Source organism: Anastrepha obliqua, chromosome 4 (genome assembly GCF_027943255.1).
Source record: "Anastrepha obliqua isolate idAnaObli1 chromosome 4, idAnaObli1_1.0, whole genome shotgun sequence".
In the NCBI taxonomy this organism is placed as follows: Eukaryota; Metazoa; Arthropoda; class Insecta; order Diptera; family Tephritidae; genus Anastrepha; species Anastrepha obliqua.
Genome location: NC_072895.1, coordinates 105036151 through 105058468, shown reverse-complemented (window position 1 = coordinate 105058468; position 22318 = coordinate 105036151). Strand labels below are relative to the sequence as shown.

Here is a 22318-nt window from a genome sequence, read left to right as displayed (position 1 = left end):
TGCAAGTGTTCACCAAAATTGAATTTTGTATAATAAAGTACGAGTTTGAGGTGCTGAAAAAATTACGTGTTAGCAATTTTTGTTTTTTACTGACGGTGTTGGGTGTTTTCTTCTATGTGAAAAGAAAACCAACCCCTCGTCATATGAAAAAAAATGCCGAGACCTCTGCTACGTGAGCTATTTTTACTTGAACTTTGTTATGCAAACATTCAATGGGCTATTAAACTGTACACAAAATGTTGTCTACAAATTTTGATTAAGAAGTATAAAATTAAAAAGTAATTAAATAAAACTTAAATTTATGTGGTTTTTGTTAAAGAATGAACTACATATATTTTCATGAAAAATTAATTGTGAAAACTAGTTACTTAATGCAGATGGTGCATTGTGAGTAAAGTTTTTGAATGCAAGTGAGGAAAGTTTTGAATGTTGCAAGTGAGGAAAGTTTTTGAATGTTATTTCAGCTATAAGAGGTCAGTAGCAATAATTTTGCATACAGCTCAAGAAGATTACAACTTCCGACTACATTCAAAGCTTGTCTGAGTGGCAACCAACCAACGGTTAAATATCAAGCTAAAATATGAAAAAAAATCCTAATTGCAACACTTCGAAGCACTTGTCTGTAAGGTCATCTAAAGTATGCAGCGTCTGTTCACTAGTTTCCACAACACACTGCCGATAGTTGCGAACGACTGAGAGCGAATGTTTGACTTTCAGTAACCCCAAAATCTGCTTGTGCTTTGAGTCCTTCTTACACTAAAAACCACTTCCAATGAAAGTACTTCAAAGTATCATATGCGACACTCCTCTGTTGATAACGACTACGTTAAATGTTTTAAGGACTGCGATGTGAGTAAATGTACCTGACGTGCGAGATTATTTATTGAACGACAAATATCTTATATTAGAGTCGCACACGGGATGCGATGAACAAAACAATGGAGAAAGACTATTAGACCTCCGATACATTAATCATGTAAGGGTCAAAAATTTGGTTTCAAAGAAATACTTTCGTTCACTTCGGAAGAAGAGCCTTTCGCCACAATCGATATTGAAACAAGATTCTGAAACATCCCGCTCATTTACACCCACTCCACCAGCAGAAGAGAAGTGTGAGACCTAATAACGCTTCTATGGACTCTTAAAGCGCACTTATGAAAACTAGCCTGCCATAAAATAAAAATCATGCTTGGCAGTTTTAACACTGGGGTGGCCAATGAACGACACTTCGGTTCTACATAGGAAGGTGAACGTGTCCTATTTGAAAAAAAAAACAGTATAGAGACCGAAAGTCGCACGAAAACTTAGAGAGTACAGAGCCTCTTCAATTACACCGCGTTACACACATTCTGTCCTATGAACCAAATATACTTTTTCGGAAAGGGGATAAAAAATAAAAATACACGTGTATCGGCGATTTTCATGTACACGTCACAATTTTTTGTTTTGTATTTTATAACTTTAAGCGAGCAATTTTTGTTGCATATCTGTATAGCCACACGATCTCAGGATTAGCTTAACGGATTTGAATGAAATTGGGCACACAGATAGTGTATTTTCCAATTATGCTCTTGGTAGTTTATCAGCTGTAATATTAATTCCATGCCTTCATATGTTTCTTTGAGGTTGGTGGCATATGCGATCGGGACAGCTGGATGTTTGTTACCGATATGAAGCAGCACTACTTTAAGGCTGTTGACCGATGCATCGATGAAAAGTCGCCACTCCTCTGAAATATGAGGGTAACCAATTTTTTCAAACATCAAATCAATATCACAACAATAAGCCAGGTTTTTTTCCCTATCTTCGTGCAATTTAAAAAAATCGCCATATGGAATACTGCTACGTCGATCACGAGCGGCTGTTATTTTAAAATCAGCCGCCACTATATTCCACTGCTTAAAGCGTGATGCAAAGAGTTCGGCTGTTCTCTTTGACAAATTTCCTTCTCGTACAAGGAAATTGAAATCGGCTTGCGTTACTAAATACGGCACTGCAGTCCCAAGTTCACTGGGTGTTGGTACAAATTCCGATACTTCTGGTTCCCCGCATCTCGTATTCGATGCAAGAAATGTTGATAGCATTGTTGGTGCTACTGTTGGTTCTCCATCCCTTAATTCGGGAACATCATAAAAAATCTCCATTGAAGCCGCTATACGATCTTCTGGTGAGTACAGAACCGCTGGAATAACCGATTCTGCATTAGCGTAGCGAATTTTTTTGCGGCAAAAGTATTGGCACCCTTTAGTTTGAGTAAAAGTTACGCAAAAGTAGTACAGTTCAAGGAGCAAGTAAGGAGCAGCAGTCTTGAATATTTTCTGAAACGGATTAACCACTGTTTTCGTAATATTTTTAAAATTTTTACTTGGTGCGAATAAGCCCCAAACGTAACAAAAGTTATTTCGAGTCGGGCACTGCATTTTTCGTAAGATGAAATATACAGAAAGACGTTTTTGCGCAACAGAACTTAAACCAATTGTCAAAGTATACGTCTCCTACTAGCGCAACTGTCAGATGATCGGAACTTCCGGAACTGTAACAAACACACAAACGGCACAGAGTGTGTTGTATGAAACAATAAATTAAAGGTTAATAAGTTGTTTAAAAATTTGGAGTCCCTTCAAGTTATGCCGAAAATTTAGAAAAAATTTTAGAAAAAAAAAAATTCAAGAAAATCTGAGTATTGATAATTTTTTGTTTTTTTAATTTTACATAATAAAAACATTTCCACGAGTCTGCCTGCAGAAATTCAGCGCGATTGGATCACGGAACAAGGGTTAAAAATTGATCCAAAGTTTTTCACACCGGCGGACTACGAGCTCTATATTTTATACAAAAAAGAAAAATTCTGGCGCGTACATGAAAATCGCCGATACACGTGTATTTTTATTTTTTTCCCCCTTTCCGAAAAAGCATATTTGGTTCATAGGACAGAAAAAAAGTTCGTTTTTGTAACGCAGTGTTATGAAGGAAATAGTTCTTCAACCTACTGAATGGTAACAAAAATGGAAGTCACAGAAATGATCATGATCCAATTGAAAAGCTTTTCGCTCAGTTATTTTTCTTTTTTTACAATTCTCAATAACTGTTTTTTTTGAATTTCAATGGATTTCCTTTTTTTTTTGTAACTTTACAATACATAGGAGTATAATAGTATTTCGTATAATTAAAATCATATAAATCCAAGCGTCACACTTTGCCAAAATTAAAAAAAAAATCCTGAAATTTTCATCAGGATTTCTAATCTTTTACTCAGATTTTTTTTTCTGGCGTTTTTTTCTTTCAAGCGTTGTAATGGAAGATTTTACTGAATATATTTCGCGAACTTTTTAACCAAGGTGTTATGTACTAGAGCGTCAACAAAAAAATATTAAGAATTAACGAGTGTCTTCCAGAACTTCAAAGTTGCCTTTTGTTGCACTAGAATTAAGTGGAATATAAAAAAATAAATTCTAGATAAAAAGTTTCATCTTTTTTTTATTATATGCATTTTTTTGATGTTGGTGTACGAATCTTTAAAATTTCTTGCGTTTATTGTTGTACGTCTATTATTATAAAAAACTAACGTAAAAACTAATTTTATCGAACGAAGCCAAATATCTTGGAATAATTCTAGACTGAAAGCTTTCTTGGAAAAGGAACACCGAGGAAAGGATGAAGAAACCTTGTAATGCCAACTTTATCTGTAAGAGGACATTTGGCAAAAAATGGGGCCTGAAACCATATACCAACTACTGGACGTACGGTACGATCAACATACCCTTCTTAACTTATAAGGCTATCGCGTGGGAAATTTTTAAAATGTCTCACTGGAGTGATGAGTTACCTTCTTAAACTAATCTAAGTGGTTGAAGCAACTTATTTAGGGGATGAAAATTAGTTGCAGGTATCACAATGGGCCGAGTGTCTTGTCTTAGACAAACAACCTGGCTAACCTACAGTAAAAGAGTGAAATGGAAAACAATGCGAATATTGTAAAAAAAACTCTCTTTTTTTACTCACTGTTATCAATAGCCTGGATGAAGGGCAATAAAGCTGTGATAGCTGTCTTGTTCAATGACATTGGCGAGACGCTGGTAAGGTGTATGCATCGAATCCCGTAAAGAGATGAAGTGAGAAATAAATTATTTACAAGAGTTTGAGCTTTGGAAAACTTATTTTTGGGCCCTAATTCCTTGATAGAGATTATTTTCCATGTGTTTAGAAAAATTTTCTTTGGAAGTTACCTAACCTATCCAGAATTACCATTTTGTGAATAAAATATATTTTCCAGCTGTAGTGCAAATTTCAAAGAGAAAAGTTTCGCCACACGATAAATTCAATAATATTGTTCAGCATATTTTCTATTATAAAAAAATATTTCCTATTCCAGTTTTTATTTACATTATTCAAATGCCCTCTAACAAATCACAATGTCACGTGACAAATACACGAGCTTTGCCAAGAAAGTATTAAAAAAAAAAAACAAAAAAAAAAATAAAAAATCATTCTCAGCCTCGAAAGGCAGAGTGAAAACCAAAATGAAGTTCGTGCAGTATTTACAAGCAGAAGAAGATGGGCAAATACGTGCCATACGAAAGTCAGGACTGCGAGCACTAACATGCAGAAAAAATTAATTCAATTCATTGCAAAAATTACGAAGAGCAATGATGACAGCGAAGCGTGAAAAAAACAGGCTGTTGATGAAGGAATGATGAGGGGGGAAAATTTGAAAGAGAAGAGAATAGACGAAACTATGATTGCGTGACAGTGAGGCCAAGCGCTTACACAATTTGTCAGAGCTGAGCCAAAGCAATGAAGCGTAAGAGCAACAAGAGAGGGCAGGCAACAAATGCAAGAAAGCAAAATACAAGTACACACACACATACATACATTTATAGAGTAGACAGGGAGAAGAATGAAGCGACAAATGAATGCGCTTGGCTGTGTAAAAGTAATTGAAGAAGTGATGGTGTGATGGCGCGCATGCAATACAAACGAGTGTGTGAGTGAGTTGCTGCTGCTGCTAGTCAAAGCCATGAATACATCTGGCAGAAACAGGCCGTCATTCATATGAACAACAAACAACAAATTTTTGTCTATTTAGTGACGGTTTTGTTGCTACTGCAAAGAAGTTGATGAAATTGGCAGTAGGGCTGGCAGCTGCCTGCTCACACTGCTACTGCTGTGCTACATTTGGCAGCATAAGTATCCTAGCGCTATTAAATAAATTATTTATGAAGTCAACGCGAAGACGCGAGTGAGCAAACAAGTAAGTTTATTAAAATGTAAGCAAGCGACAATATGAACGGCGCGGTAAAGGATGACAAACCACAGCAAATAGAAAAATAAGCAGAGAAAATGCCAGAACAAATATGTAACCAAATTATTGCAGCAGCAGCTGTTAGCCGGATGTATCCGACAAAGGCAAATCAGGGCGTAGTAGTAAGCAAAAATAAAAAAACAACATTTGGTTTTTTATCATTCATTTTTTTCAGCTATTCCCCTGCTATGCTTTTCTTGCGCTTTCTTCTATACTGCTTTCACCAATTTTTCTTTTTTTTTTCTTATTGTTTTTTTTTTTTGTTACATCTGTCCTTCATCTCAATTGCGCATTTGTATGTGATTTGTGCTTTGGGGCTTTGGTCAGCGATGCAGATTAGTTGGTTAGTTAGGTCGAATAGATAAAACATATTTGCTGACATCGGCGAAAATGTCGCTAGCGGCAGTGGGGTGAAGAGAATTTCGGTGCAAGTAAAAAAGTAAGGCAAATCTTTGAATTAATACGACATCGTAGGGAATGAATAATTTGTGGTGTAAATATGACGGTGGTAGAAAAGTAAGCAAAAGAAGTGTGCGGAAAATAATAATGAGCTCAGCAGAAAAATAGGTTATCTTGCTGGGTTGTATCCCATAAGACTAATTTTCATAAATTCTACTCTCTTCTCTTTTCTGATGAAGGTCGAAAGAAGAGCAGCGTGCGATATTTGCTTGGTTTGTGTTTGGGACAAATTACTAAGCGCGATATGTGCTGATACTGATTAGTGAGAAAAGTGGCTCGAATATTTAAAATTACGATATAGGAGTCCGTAGGCATCTTAGAATGGTCCAAAAAGGTTTATACTACCCTCTAAATTTGTTCGATGGCCAAAAAAATGAGGCACTTATTTTAATTTATTTTTAATTTTTTATTTATCTCGACCGACAGCATAATAAGAGTGGCGCCAGAATGGAATCCGCAAGGTAGCTGAAGTCCCGGTTACCCAAAAAAAAAACATTTGGAGAAGATCAACACTTCACGAACTTGCAGCAGGCAATATAACGTGAGGCACTGCAAAAATAACTGCCCGGAACCTGGTCAGACGGAAAAGCTTTGTAGAGGCCCTTTGCGCACAAGAGGAGTGAAACAAGGAAGATTATGTAAATTCTTTGAACACTGCCTTGCGCTAAACCATGACTTGTCTTGTAAAAATTGACAGGTGACGGAAAGCACTTAAATGTCATAACTGTTTGTTGTCATACCCGTGAAATATGACAATTGACAGATGACAGATGACAGCTACATAGATAGGTGAAGTTTACTCTTGCTAAAATAGTTGGGCTTCACATTTGCCATGAGCCTTCCTTCCACTCCTCTAAAATTTTCGACATTCACATCAACAAGGAGAGAAAGTAGGGAATTATTGTACAGGAACTATACAGATTTAATAGGTTAAATGTTCGCTACCACTTGAAGGGACGCCTAAAACGTCTCATACATCGAATGCGTCATAATTTTTTATCCAGTGTGAACAAAAGCATTAAATTGAAGAAAAAATTTGTTATTATTCAAGAGTAAATTTTCTACCCAGTTAATAGTATAACTCTTAGGCATGGCAAAACTTCTTATAAAAATCAAATGCCTTTCAGACTTGCAGTTTTCTCTGTTAAGTTCTATTGAATGCCATAATGCGCGTAAAATCGAGAAGCCACTTTTCTTTCATTACTTTTGAATAGAATCAAATAATATTTATTTTTAAATGATGTCAGTCAAAAAATATTAATGCCGCTTATATGCCACATTTTCCCTCTAATTTGAGACATTTCATGGCATTATTTGCAATTATCTGCCGTCATTATACAATAAACAAAATTCTCACATATAATATAATATTTTCTATTAATAAACTGACCACAAATGTATTGAATTCGGTACTTTGGCGGCGGTTTCACATAACAACACAAACCAAATATGAATAAATAATTATTTTTGCCTTGCAGCCGATACACACGAAGGTAGAAGGGAGCCTACAGCCAGCCTGCCAACCATCCATCAACTGTCATTTGTCAGTTAGTTATTTTCAATTAACGTAATTGACATTAACCGCGCAAGTATTAAATTGCATGTTGGACTTTTTTTAAATTTTCTTAAAAAAAAAAATAATGAAAATGGAAAAATAGTGAACTAAACAATTGATGATTGATGGAATATAAAGAAAAAATATAAAAAATATAACGTAAAATAACACACAACTTTACTCAGTTAAACACAAAGTTGTGAATTGTAAGGCTGGGGGTGAATGAAAAAACAGCTAATTTCAATTTTAATTATAATTTTTTTGCTGCTGTGTATTTCAAGTAAAACACATAAGCTTTCTGTAGGCTCATAACATTTTTTTTCAGTGGGCATATAGGTTGCACTTTTTTTGTAGGTGGCGTTTTTAGGCTCTTTAACAATGTGATTTTTATAGTAGTAATAGTAGGTAAAGGGAATTGCAATAGGGTATATAAAGGTAAAGATGAAGATACAAATAAAAGTAAAGGTGAGGGAAAAATAAAGATAAAGATAGAGATTAAGGTAGAGATGGAGATAGAGATGGAGATGGAGACAGAGAGATGGAGATGGAAATAGAGATAGAGAAGAGATAGAGAAAGCGATAGGGCTAGAGATAGAGATAGATATAGATAGAGGTAGAGACAGAGATAGAGATAGTGATAGAGAAGAGATAGAGATAGAGATAAGAATAGAGATGGAGATAGAGATAGGGTTAAAGTTATAGTTATAAAGTTATCTGAAGACGAGTTAAGAAAACATCATTTTTTATTTCTTAAATTTTTTATCGTTCCAAATTAGCTTTATTAATCTAGGTAAATTCCATCAATAGCAGCGCAATCATTCCAACGCCGCTCTAACATTTCAATATCACTTTTGTAGAACGATTTATCTTTTACCTCAAAATCGGCCTCAGTTTCAGCGATAACCTATTAATTCGAGCGAAATTTCCTACAGGGGATCATTTTTTTAGGTCTGCGAACAGCCAGTAGTCGCTGAGAGCCAAATCTGGTGAATACTCTGGGAGCAATTCGAAGTTCAATTCATGTAGTTTTGCTTTGTTTTGATTGACTTCTGACACGGTGCGTTGTCTTGATGAAACAAAATGATGAGCAAACGCTTTGAACAGATCTTTCTCATAGTTAAATGCTCATGCAATATAAAGCCAGCATATGCTTTTGATATTTTGACGACGTCAGCTAACTCACGCAACTTCACTTTTCGATCATTCAAAATGATTTTGTGGATTTTTTTATGTATTCTGGTATTACCGCCTCATTAGGGCGTTCACTGCGGTGTGTCGTAGAGACGAGAGTCAGTAAACCATCATTTTTTTGTTGCTTTTGATGGAGTGGTGTCCCCATAATACTTTTCAAGCCATCACTTTGCTTGAACGCCATTTATTTCCATTAAGAAGCAGTACAAAATTAAAACACGAAATTCCTTTTGATCCATTATTTTGAAAATAACAAAAGTAGCGTCAGTCTTGGTGCGTACACCCTTTTTGGGTGTTTGGCCGAGCTCCTCCTCCTATTTGTGGTGTGCGTCTTGATGTTGTTCCACAAATGGAGGGACCTACAGTTTTAAGCCGACTCCGAACGGCAGATATTTTTATGAGGAGCTTTTTCATGGCAGAAATACACTAGAAGGTTGGCCATTGCCTGCCGAAGGGTGACCGCTATCAGAAAAATGTTTTTCTTTTTTTTTTTTTAATTTTCGTGTTTCACCGAGATTTGAACCTACGTTCTCTCTGTGAATTCCGAATGGTAGTCACGCACCAACCCATTCGGCTACGGCGGCTGCAAAATAGGGAATGCAATAAAACTAGTGCCATCTATGTGTTAGACCCGGGACTCTTCAGCCCATATGTTACATTTTAAATTATTTTCCGATATTTGTTGCGAGGGATAGAAAACCCATGCCGAAAGGCCCTTTATTGGCAATTGATTGTGCGTATGTGCGCGTGCCTAGCTATTGATGCATGACAAAATGTCACACTTAGCATTATTGTTATATAAACAATACAAATGTGACTGTGGATGTGTGTGTGTGTGCGTGCGCCTTTGCCATTTGCATAATGTTCCGCGACCACATTATTTGTCAATTATATTGAAATTAATTTGTATGTCTTACAACAATAACAGTGCTTTCCGTGGTAGATTGCGCGCTGATAGAAAAAATACAATAAATTGCAATTCATTACAACAACGAATACAATGTCAATATTTATGCAAATGATTGTCAATGAGCAGAGATTTTAAGCGGAAAAATGGCATTTCCATGTAATTGTGGTTCGACAAATGCAAAAGCAGAAAGCGCGCACAATAAATAGTTAGGAATAAACAAATATAAAAAATGTTACAGCAAAATTCAAATACCAAAAAAAAGCAAAAGTTGAAATCATTAAAAAGTAAATGTAAAAAAATGTAAATGTAATGAGAAAATATTAAAAAAACATACGAAGTCGGTAAAATAGAGGTTCATACTGGAGGCCACACATGATTTAGCACTTAACTTTTTCATTTATTAATAGAAAATATTAGTAGAGAAGCTGAATGTCAAATCAAGATACAACTTTCGTATCGTGTTTTAAGCATTTCCGGAAGTTTCTAATGAAAATAGTTGTCTGACTAGAAAGAGGAATAGACAAAAATGATTATTTTTGCATAAAAGTTGCTGGTAATAGGGTGCAGTAGGCATGAATTCATTGAAACTGGGCTTTAAGCAAGCGAATACTACCAAGAAACAACAATTGGTGATATGGGCCTAACTTTATTAGATGTGTATTTATCAAACCGGGCAAAAAATACAATTTAATTTATTATTTACCGAAAATGGAGCAGAATATCTTATTTAACTGATACATAGAAACACTTTTTTCCTGCACCCTCATCTTGAGATGCTGATCGGCAGGGAAAATAACCGAAAATTCTATGAGGGAGTTTGGCGTTTTATAGAAGCGGAAAGAAAAAGAAAGCGACTTTAAGGAAACACGTATAGCAGTAGTGGACTAAAGAGCAACAAGAATGCGAAATGCCTACTAAAGGACTCTATCCCAGTGATTACCAATAGAATATGAGAACTGGAAATTATTCGATTGCAGGATATGCGTGGGGGCCAGTGTAAGTTTGCGAAATTCGGCACACAAAAATTAACCTGTTAAATAATCCTGTTAAATGCGATAATATTAAAAAAATTTATTTGTTTATTTTCAAATAATTGAAATAAATAATTTTAATAAAAGTATGAAAAATTAATTAGAGCATTGTTTGGTGGTCTATCAACAGGCGCTGTGACCTAATCTAAAATATTGAAATACATTTCGGACAGACCAAAGTTCTATCATTCTAATTAAAATACATCAAAAAAACTCTTAAGTTGATATCAGACATAAATTCCCAAGCACACACACATTTTCCATTTACTAATACAAAACAAAAAAAATAAGCGAAGTACAGTCATTTAAATTAATTTAAAAATTCCGCTTTTTATACTATTTTACTGTTACATTGTGTCTCAATTTCTTTAAATTTTTTGCGTATAATTTACCTTTAGGAAATTGAGACTGCAGTAACTTTATGTGTAGCCGAGAAAAAAATTTTTTTGCGCAATTGATAAAAAAAAAAACGGAATACTATTGTCACACAGCGCGCAAAAAATTCACACTTTAATAAAAAATAAAATAAAAAAAAAATTTTTTTTACGACTTTTTATGTGCTTCGAATTTACTTACGCTGCAGTTGTGGTGGATGTCAGTGCAGTCATGGTATAATTTTCTCGTCAACGTTAACAAATTAATGCATGAAAAATATGCGCAACAAAAATCAATGCTGCCACAATTGTGGTTTTTAAGTGCACACTCGGCCAACATATCACTCATAAGCACTGTGCAACTCAATAGAGCGCGAACCGGCTGCTGGATGGCACAGTTTTTCTTTTGACGATGCACAGGCTTAATTTTTTATTTGGCAGTTTTTACATCTAATATCATTACAAAATAAGTATCTTGTGACAGTTTCAGGGTACTTTACATAAACAACAACAAAAAAAAAAAAACAAATTGCGGGGCTTTTGAAAGTGGAACTGAGGTTTGTGTGAGCCTGAAACGTCTTTTTAATTTATGTTTATAGTTTTTGTCTTTTGTATAAATTTGTAGGTGCTTTACGCGATTTGATTTTCCTATTTAAAGAGTTTTAGTTTTCAATTATAACTATTATTCCTACACCGTGCGACAAAAATTAATTGCTCATTTTATCCACGAAAAATGTCATATGCACATGAAACTAGATATCTGACCTTATACTATTATACTGCATACGCAGTTTAACATTTTCTCATTAAGTTAAATTTTTAAAGGACGTTAAGTCTTCAAAGTGGAAACCAAAATAGGGGTGGCCATTGCGTATACTTTATTTCACAGGAGGAAACTGCAATTATTTTGTACCTTTTTATAAATCAGCAAGAAAATGATGTGGAGGTATGTATTAATAAATCTATTTACCTTGGCACTAATTTTTTTTTTTTTCAGATAATTCATTAGAAAATTTTCATCATATTAGAGGATACATTTTGCAAAGAACATTATTGTACTACATTTTTCTTGATAAAAAATTAGCAAAAAATAATTAATTAATAAACAAATAATAATAAATTATTGTTTTTTTAATTTTTTAGCATAAAGAGAATTTTGTACGGGTAGGTATGTGGAAAAACATATGTGACTTTCAGCGGATTGCACGCAAAGCTCAAAACTCTCCTACGTACAAGGATGTGTTTGATACAGGATGTTGATTAGTGAAGGGTTGGTCAACGGCTGGTTTCTTTTTAAATCGCATTTCATTTTAACACTAACAGTAAATGCAATAAATGACTACGTAAATAAAGTTAGGTAAAAAAATCTCAAAAAACAATCCCTGATGATAGAAGAGGAATGTCTTTCATTTGATATCCAACCTTAAAGCTTTGCAATTTTAAAATCCTTAAAAGAGAAAACTAAAAAAACTTAGTATGCTGACTTGCTATATAAAATCCATAGTTCACGTGTATATAAAGTTTTTCTTTCATGCTTTTTACTGTCTCAAGTTGAAATTTAAATTCGAAAATTTTAATTTGTATTACCTGATTTGAAATGCACATCGCATTTAAGTCCTCAATCATAAGCTCTGATTTAGAGAGCTAAAATTTCGGACTGTGAGAATAAAGTGTTGACATTTTGATTCTTAATTGAAGTGTTAAAATTTTGCAATTTATGAAGGGTCTGTCAAAAGGCACGTTCGTGAATGTTGTTTTAAAATAAAACATGTAAAAATTTAGATTCTTGACGGCTTGATATAAATGGCCAATATGTAATGGAAAAATCGTATACTCGTACCGTTTAGCTGTTAATAAATTAAGAAATATTAGATTTTCTCTGCACAGTTTCTCTGTACACGCTACTTCAATCACCACGAATTCTTCCTAGACTTTCCTTCCGATAGTTAATAAAACTGGTTTGAAAATTAGTTCCCAAAAAATCACCACAGAAACGAAATTCAGAATAAAATCATCATTTTATTAACTTTAGTCACGGTCTTATAGGCAGATGTCGAGCAAATTTGAAGTGAATCCGACAAATACTTTTCGAGTTATTCAACAATTAACAAAGAGCTCTCGGGCGCAATTCGTTCGAGAGCAAGTAGCAAAACTTTAAATGCGTTTTTCTCAAAATAATGTTTTTTCAACTGGTAATGACTGTAACTTAAAAACCGCTTGGAAGATTTCAATAAAATGTATACTGCTTTTTTTCAAAAATTTCAATTTTTTTGAACAATTAATTGTCGGTTTTTTCCTCGACAATCTGAAAAATATTTCCTGAGGACGCCATATTGTTAATTTTAAAAAAAGCTGCTATCAGACACAAGGTTATCTATTGATTTTAGATCAATCTCCAAGGACTTCTGATGATCACCTCAAGCGACTTCTACAGAAACAGGCTCCACACAAACCGCGATAACTTTTAGAATTATTAATTTTTTTTAATTATTGAATATCATAATTTGTTCGGGCCTCTGACTAGGCCTATCTCCTTAATGAGTTCGAAAACCTTAGCACTGTGGAGATTCTTCAGTTTCAAATAAAGAAAAATTTAATAGCGTAACTATGTTCCAAACATAGTTTGCAAAGCTATCATCATCATCATCATTATTTGGCACTACAGCTCGGTGTGGGCTTTGTCCTGTTGAATAAAATGTTTCCATTTGACCCAATCTGTGGTTGTTTCTTCCAGTTATTTACTTTGAGTTTCCTCATTCATCCGCCAGTTCGTCAATCCCTCTTCATCTGGGTCTACATGTTGCTCTCGTCGTAAATGCTTAACTTCAATTGTTTTTCGTTGGCCTTTCGTAGGGTTCATTCACGTGATATGACCTAGCCATCCTCAGGCTTTGATAAAGCTCTTTTTATTAGCTGTTGTTGTTTCGTATCAATACTTTTGATTTGTATTGCGTGGAGTCATCATAACCATGAGCGCTATTTTTTGTGAGATTCAACAGCACTCAAATATTACGGGTAAATTTATGCTGTTTATGCTGTCAAAAGCTTGTTTAAAGTCAAAGAATAGCATAATTCATCGCTCTTTTCCATTGACTGCTTCAGAGCGAATATTTGGTCTGCCGTCGATGTTTCTGGAACAAAACTGGTTTGGTATTCTGGGAGAACTTTTTCGGTCTTCGTAGTTAAAACGTCTTTTATTGACAAAATTCGCAAGTAGTTTGTAAGTTGTGCTGAGAAGTGAAATCCTGATATTCTGCCGAAATTGACAAGAATATCTACAATTTGTTAGCTTCAGACCTAAAGACACCCATTTCTATGGGTTTATCGTTATAAGCAAACATTTTCTTGAACACATATTTTTACTGAGTGCTTATTCCACCTAAATACATAATAAAATTAAAATTTTTGCAAAGCATGTTTTCAGACACTTTGCTACATATAGATTTATAAAAGTAATACTAATTTTGTATTTATAGTGTACCCAATGGTTGTAATTTGAACCAACAATACCTTTTGTGCCACTACATGTTTTGGAAGTAAAGGGTGATTTTTTAAGATCTATAGGAACGTTTTTCAAAAAAACACACGTAAAATTCAGAGAAATGCATGAAATTTTTATTTAAATCGATAGTACAGTCCATATAATTTAATGTTTGATTATTTCATGCAAATGTTGACCGCGATGCGCTTCAAATGGTCCATCCGCTTAGTCCAATTTTGGCATGAGCCCATTCACCAAAAATTCTGCGTTGCGGTAGGTCGTTCGGCTTCAATTTTTGCACCAGCTGTATTTTTAAAGGCTTCACACCTAAATCTTTTCGCAAAATTTTCACGTTCTTAATTTAATCAAATCTATCTATAAATTTCACTTCCGCTTCGCTACCTTTGCTTCCAGCCTCCTTTACTCGTTTTCGCTTTGTCGCTTTGTCGCTTCTTCTCTTACTAACGTTCCCTACTGCGTTTTTCGGTACGCCAGGCTAATATTTGCGTAATTTATTTAATTACATGGAATGGACCTGATTACAGAAGCCTCGAGTGCATTTTTATTTTTTTATATTTTTTCTCTCCTTTTTTAATTTGTAATTATTTGGTTTTGTCGCGCCAAGGCAAAATAAATAAATGAATGATGAATAAGCAAACAAAAATACAAGGAAAAAAAACAACAAACAAATGAACAAAACAGTGAGCCGGCAAAGCCAAAGCCATGCACGAATGAGGAAATTGTGGCACAAAGCGCAATCCCAGTAAGCAAACACATAAAAGGTAAACAAAGCGCTTGAAGGAACAGAATAAAGCGCGGCAACGAGCTTTCAAAGAAAGAAAAGTCGGTATAGCATAAAGAGAATTATGTACCCGTAGGTATGTGTGGAAAAACATAGATGACTTTCAGCGGATTTCACGCAAAGCTGAAAACTCTCTTACGCACACGGATGTGTTTAATACAGGATGTTGATTAGTGAAGGGTTGGCCGACGGCTCGTTTCTTTTTACATTACATTTCATTCACAGAAAGTGCAATAAATAACAACGTAAATAAAATTATTTTCTAAAAAAATTTGCAAGAAACCACCTCAAATGATGGAAGAATTGAAACATAAAAGGCCTGCATAAAAACGTTTAAAAAATATATAATATTAAAGGAATAGAGGTGTTTGTTGATAGTTAAAAGAAAAAAAGGACATGAATGGGTAAATTTTCCAAGATATGAAAAGGTTGAGAAACAATTACAATAACATCCTAGAAGTCACCAATTGGTTAAGATTTGGCTGAGTTATTTCAGTTTTCCCTAAAACTATCTTCAAGAAAAGAATAAAAATATCATCAAAACTCTCCTGATTTTGATTCCATTGACAAAATTCCAAAACAGTTGTACGCAAATCTTTTAAATTTACAGTTAAAAGTGCTCTATTATCTGACAAATTTTCTTGGAAAAACTAATTGTAATTCTAATTTTTAACTCATTTTTGGAGGTTTTTCCAAATCGGTGCCACACAAGTATATCTTAAAACATTCCCGATATATGTATTTTGAAAAAAGTCTTAAAATTCAATAAATTTTGTAATTCCGATGAAGAAACAGTACCGATTTTTTGTTTTGTATGGAAAGTTGACGCGATCCCTGACTGCAGGAGTTGAATTGCCTTGGTGAAGTGAAGTAAATCACTGAAGTGATTCAATACCTGCAGTCAGGCATCACATCAACTTCACCAATGAAGCGACCTCTTTCGGGCCCCGCTTAGTTTGCTCAAGTCCCGACTCTTGACTAAAGCTATTGGGTATGGGCATAAGTTTCCGCCCTCGTAAGAGAGGTGTCGTTGCTGATATATTTTTTTGTGTTCGCTCTAGTAATATACTGGCGATTTGAAAGTGTATATGTAAGGTCTCGATCGCAGCAGTTGACATTAGTTTGAAGCGTAAAGATTCTTGTTTATCTGACGTCAAAAATGTCTACGTTCGTCCCGAAAAAACAGCATTTGCGGGAAGGCATGCTTTATTTTTACCTTTTAAAGAAAAGTGCAGCTGAAACGTGCCGTATATTGATCAATATTTACGGTAATCACGCTCCATCAAATACAACTTGTAAATAGTGGTTTCGACGCTTCCAAAGTGGCAATTGCGACGTGAGTGTTAAAGATAACAGAGGGCCACCGAAGAAATTCGAAGATACTGAACTACAACAATTATTGGATGAAGACGCATGTCGAACCCTTCATGATATGTCTAAAGAGTTAGATGTTGACAGATCTACCGTCAGTCAACGTTTGCACACGATTGGAGTGGTCCACAAATCAGTAAACAGGTAACTGTATGCCACATCATATACGGACGATGTTGCAATGGTAGTAAGGGGGAAATTCCCCAATACACTCATAGAAGTCATGCAGGATTTACTAAATATGGTTGAAAGCTGGTCAAAAGCAAATGGGCTAAGCGTCAACCCCAATAAAACTGAACTCATCCTATTTACTAGGAAACACAAATTGCCAAATATAACTCCTCCGACTCTAGACGGAACGGCACTGTCATTTAGTGATGAGGCCCGCTACTTAGATCTAATACTAGACCGAAAGCTAACATGGAAGGCAAATGTCGAAGATAGAGTAAAAAGGGCGACAATAGCACTATACTCTTGTAAACAGCTGATAGGACTAAGTTGGGGTCTCTCCCCATCTATCGTATACTGGCTTTACACGGCAATTGTCAGACCTATCCTAACATACGGCATATTAGTATGGTGGCCAGCTTTAGATAAATTGTACATTAAAAGAACCATGGCACACGTACAAAGAGAGGCCAGTCTTTGCATCTGCAGGGCCCTCAGAACCAAACCCACAGATGCACTAAATATTATGCTTAACATTTTACCAATAGAGCAGTACGGTAAGCAAACAGCTGCCAAAGCAACTCTCAGACTAAGAGAAATCGGCCTACTCAGAACGAACCAAAGAGAACACTCCTCAATTTTAGAACAATTCCCCTGCATTCCCAACACAACGGACATCAATTTTAATAAATCCTTTGTCACAGTATTTCCTTCCAAAGAGGAATGGAATAACGGGCTCATTGTTAAGATAAATGACTTAAACATCTACACAGATGGCTCAAAACTGGATAACAAAGTAGGTGGAGGGGTCTACTCCGACAAACTCGAAGTATGCCAATCATTTCGCTTACCTGATCATTGCAGTGTATTTCAGGCGGAAGTCACTGCCATAAAAGAGGGGCTTAAAGAAATAAAAACGAGAGTATTATCCACAAATGAAGTCTTCATTTACTCGGACAGTCAAGCAGCAATAAAAGCGCTGGAATCAAAAACGCACTCGTCAAAAACAGTTCTAGAATGTTTTAAACTACTAGATGACGTATCTAAGTGCTACAAGGTGCACCTTATCTAGGTACCAGGCCACAGGGACATTCCAAGAAACTGTAAGGCGGATGAACTTGCAAGAGCCGGTACAACCCTCGATCTCGAATGATACCCATGCCTATAGCCACTTGTAAATTACTTATAGACAGGGAAACCATCGAAAAGGTAAATACAATCTGGCAAAACCTCACAACATGCGAACTAAGCAGACAGACATGGCCGAACTGGAACAGCGGTCGATCGAAGATCTTGCTAAGATTCAACAGAGAATCTATAAGAAAAATGAGGTCATTGTTTAATAGGCAGCCACGCTAGAAGGTTAGGACTACCTTACTTCGATTTCTGTAGAAGCTGTCTAAATACAGAAGAAGAGGAAACAGTCAGACACCTTTTATGTGAGTGTGAAAGCCTAGCTAGGAGAAGGCTGCGCACCCTCGATACAGCATTTCTAACCGATGTAGCGGATATAGCCCATCTAAAACTAACGAAGCTCTGCTCGTTTATTAAAGCAACCGGATGGTTTGAAAGGGAACACGTAGAGTAAGGAGAAGCTCCATTGGTATCACAATGGACCTGCCGAAGGTCTAAGTGTGTCTTACGACAACCACCCTACCTACCTACCTACCATGCCATATCATCGTCACTGGCGATGAAAAATGGATCTATTATGATGAACTTAAGCGTCGAAAATATTGGAGCCTGCCAGGTGTGATGGACCTGATCCATCGTCAGCAAAGGAAACAAAATATTCATACTTGAAAGGTTATCTTGTGCAGTAGCTAATGCGTTTGTATTCGAGCTCTCAAAGAAAAGCGGCCGGAATGGGACGGTGACGGTAGACATGACAAAGTGATTTTGCTGTATGACAACTCCAGGCCACATGTTGCTAAATCAGTCCAGAAATATTTAGAGGCACTGAATAGGGAAATCTTGCCCCACCCGCCTTACTGCCCAGACATTGCAACTTCGGATTACCATCTGTTCCAATGCACTCAGTCCTTATTGGAGAGCAGTTGACTTCTTACGGGGGCATCGCAAACTGGCTCAATGAATGTATTAAGTCAAAAGAAATCGAATTTTTCGTCAAAGAAATCCGTATGCTGCTTGAAAGATGGAGTAAAATTGTACCTTCCAATGAAACATACTTCACATAATATCATGTATTCTTTAATTGTTTAAATAATTCGTAACTTTGGCTAAGAAAGGTCGGAAACTTATTCCCGTACACAAAGTTAGCTATAAACAAAATTCTTATCCGACAAATTTTAATATACGTCTCACAAGTCCGTGGCCTCTGGAGGTTTCTGACTGCGCACAGATTGCTTACATGGAGAGAAAAGTTTTCAGAAAAATGTTTGGCCGAATAAGAATGGATGAAGAAACGAACTTACTTGACTCGCACAAGGCAGCTGTGCGATCTTTTAAAGCACAGCGCTTAAGATGGCCAAGTCACGTGACCCTCATGCCTGCTGACTGTACCGTGAAGAAAGCCTTGACAAGGAGGCTAATGGGCGTGAAGGCCAAGTGCAGACCGATGAATACATGGATAAATGCTGTTGGAAACCATTTGGAAATTCTTAAGTAAGAAGCAAAAACTCGAGATCCGCTCCTTTAAAGGAGAAGAAAGAAAGCTTTAACGCAGCTCGCATTTTAAGACTATGAATGATGATGATGGAGAGTGTGCATGGATATAAATTTTCCTGCAATTGCGAGCAAGAAATTGGAGCCATAGAAACATAGCTGGACAACGCTAGTAGTCACTAAATTTCACAAACAAAAAAATTAGCCTCTCCTGTGCGGACATTCACCGTCAGTCAGCTTTAATCCGTCCAGGAGAAGACATACAATTTGGTATATAAAAAAATTTCCGCTCAAGGGAGTTGCAAGGCTTATAGAGGAGCCCGTTAGGAGAAGTTACACTGTATTTGATAAAAAACTCGTTAAAACCTTTGTTGTCCGTAAATATTTTAAAATAACTATTCGATTTTTCGTTTTCTCCTGCATTAACAGCCAAGTTTTAAGAAGGGTGGCGGTCAAAATATGACCCGGTATTGTAATCCGGACGATGCTAGCCTGAAATGCCGCGTTCAGTTGACGTAACACAATTTTCAGTTATTTTTGTATGTGCTTCTTTTTAATTGCTATTAATTCTCTAATAAAGATTTATGTACAAGTATTATATTTCAAATTTTAATGAGAGTTGCAAAAGCCTTGAATAGCTTCTACGTATGCGCAACAATTTCAGCATCACTCATCACTACTTAACGCCGCACATCTCTTGCCCACCCTGTAAAATATTCTGTCACACACAAAACACGCCTTTGCGGTTATGTGTGCACATCAAAATGACAGTTGAAACCAAATTCGTTCGTTGAGATCCTTCAAGAGTCGTCTGTCCGTATCCAGTGACTGTGTCCTTCGTTGCTCACTCACTACTGTGTATTGCAATGTCCTGTCATTATCCTTTGCGCAAACTGTTTTACCGCAAACATTTTTTTACCACCGCACCTCAGTTGTTGCACATACACACATACATACATTTGACAGCCAACAGAAAGGTGCACACAAATGCTTGGTGTGTGAGTTTTGAAAAAAAGTACTTGAACAGCATCCGGCTTTTCAGGCCACAAGCACAGCTATTGAAGTTTCCTTCAGCTCAGCCAATGCTCGCACACCAGCACCAGTAGCACAGTTGCCTGCAGTTGGCTTGCGTCATTGCATCCGGTTGCTTACTCTACAGCACCTAGCACCAGTATCTTTATTTCTCTGTGTTTGTTCCTCCTGCAGTTCGCTCTTCGTCACCGCTTTCCGTCTGCGTACTCGCCAGCGCAAGTGAGTGTAAATTTAAAATAAGCACCTCATTAAATTGAAAAAGTGCTCTACAATTTGACTCTTTTCTCGCTCCACTCCGCTGCCGTTGGTCGCACTTTGCGTTTCCTGCCACAAGTGGTGGTGGCGGCTACGAATCGCATTATGCTGCAGCTTGCTGCTGACACTGTTGCAAGTGTTGCGGGCATCGACGAGTGTTGAGGTGCATAGATACTTCGTTGACACGCAGCCAAGCGTGTGACTGTAAATTGTACTCCAATTAAAGCGAATAAAGGGAGTGTGGCGAGTAGTGAGTGGAGTGACTGGTGGAAACAGAGCTAAGCAGTTGACTTGTAGCTGCCTTAATGCAATGTGTTAAAAAGTGAGATTGCACTGCTGACCTGAAAAATAAATTTGTGGTTTTACAACAATTATAGTTTTAAACTGAAAATGCGGCAAAACTTGTGAAAATTTCTATACTTTATAGTGCCTTATCCCTACATCTTATATAATAAAAAATAAATAAATGGCTTGTACACTTATATTAGGTTTTTGGTCGAGCTCCTCCTCCGATTTGTAGCGTGCATCTTGTTGTTGTTTCACAAATTGAAGAACCTACAGTTTTAAGTCACCTCCGAATGACAAATGTTTTTTAGGGGGATTTTTTTCATTGCAGAAATACACATGAATGTTTGCCGTCCACTATGAGAAAAAAATGTGTCTATCATTTAGCTGTTTCATGCACGGAGATTCGAACCTACGCACTTCGGAATGGTAATCATGCACCAACCCATTCGGCTAGGACAGCCGCCGCTACATCTTATGTAATAGAGTTTCAAAGTGTCATAATTCTTGGCTGGACAATTCTAGCCGGCGCTTTTCTTGCCGCAGCTTATGCCTCCAATTGGTTTGGTTTCTTGAACGCGTCCCCTATGGCCGAAAACATAAAAAAAACCTCCGTCTTCATCTATACCGTCAATTCATCTGAGCGGCGGCCGGTCCCTTCTTCTGTGGCCTGTGGCACATACCAAAGAGTATTTGTTGGGATGAGTAATTGGTTGGTTGGCTGGTTGGTTGTTTGGTTTGAGTGGTGATTCTTCCAAAATCCAACTAGCGGTTCTGCACGATTTTGTTGCCACATTCTTGTTACCAACTTGAGTACCATTTATTTATGGCATGACTATATCCAGTCTGTGGTGTTTAAGAAGCTTATTAGGTTGTTGATGTCTAAGCCAGACAGTTGTTCGAGATTCTCGAACAGCGGCCTGCCGAGGGTTAATATTCTCTCCTTCCATAGTGCAGGGCATTCACAGAGGAAATGGAAGATTGTTTCCCCTTTCTCCAGTTGTTTACAACTGTGACAGTATGTATTATGAGGGATACCCATTTCGGCTACTTGTTCTCCAATATACCAAAAACCAGTTATGACTGCCGTTAGTCTCCAGACGTCCCGTCGTTTTATGCTTATTAATGTCGACGATTGCTTGAAGTTGTAGGTAGGCCATAACGTTCTGCTTTCGTTTTTGCATTTCGTCTGGTCTTTCCATCTACAATCCGCAATTCGGAGGAATTTTTAGGAAATTATATTCTTGACTGCACCTAATGACAGATCCCTCTCTTTCCAGTTCATCTGCTTTTTCATTACCTTCAATATTCCGATGTCCCGGCACCCAGATTAAGGTAACTTTATGATTTACACTCAAGGTGGTGAGGCTATTCCTATTTTGTTCCACCATCATAGAGTTTGTAGTAACTGAATATCAGTGCTTGGCTATCCAAAAGAATAGCGATATTGTTCTTAAAAGAGAAATCTGCGATTAGT

At 36.5% G+C, this 22318-nt stretch overlaps 1 pseudogene; it reads left to right on the top strand.

Annotated features, from left to right (window-relative positions):
* Positions 1–16537: 16537 nt before the first annotated feature.
* The window catches only part of LOC129244321 (uncharacterized), a 112976-nt pseudogene continuing 107195 nt past the window's right edge, over positions 16538–22318 (top strand).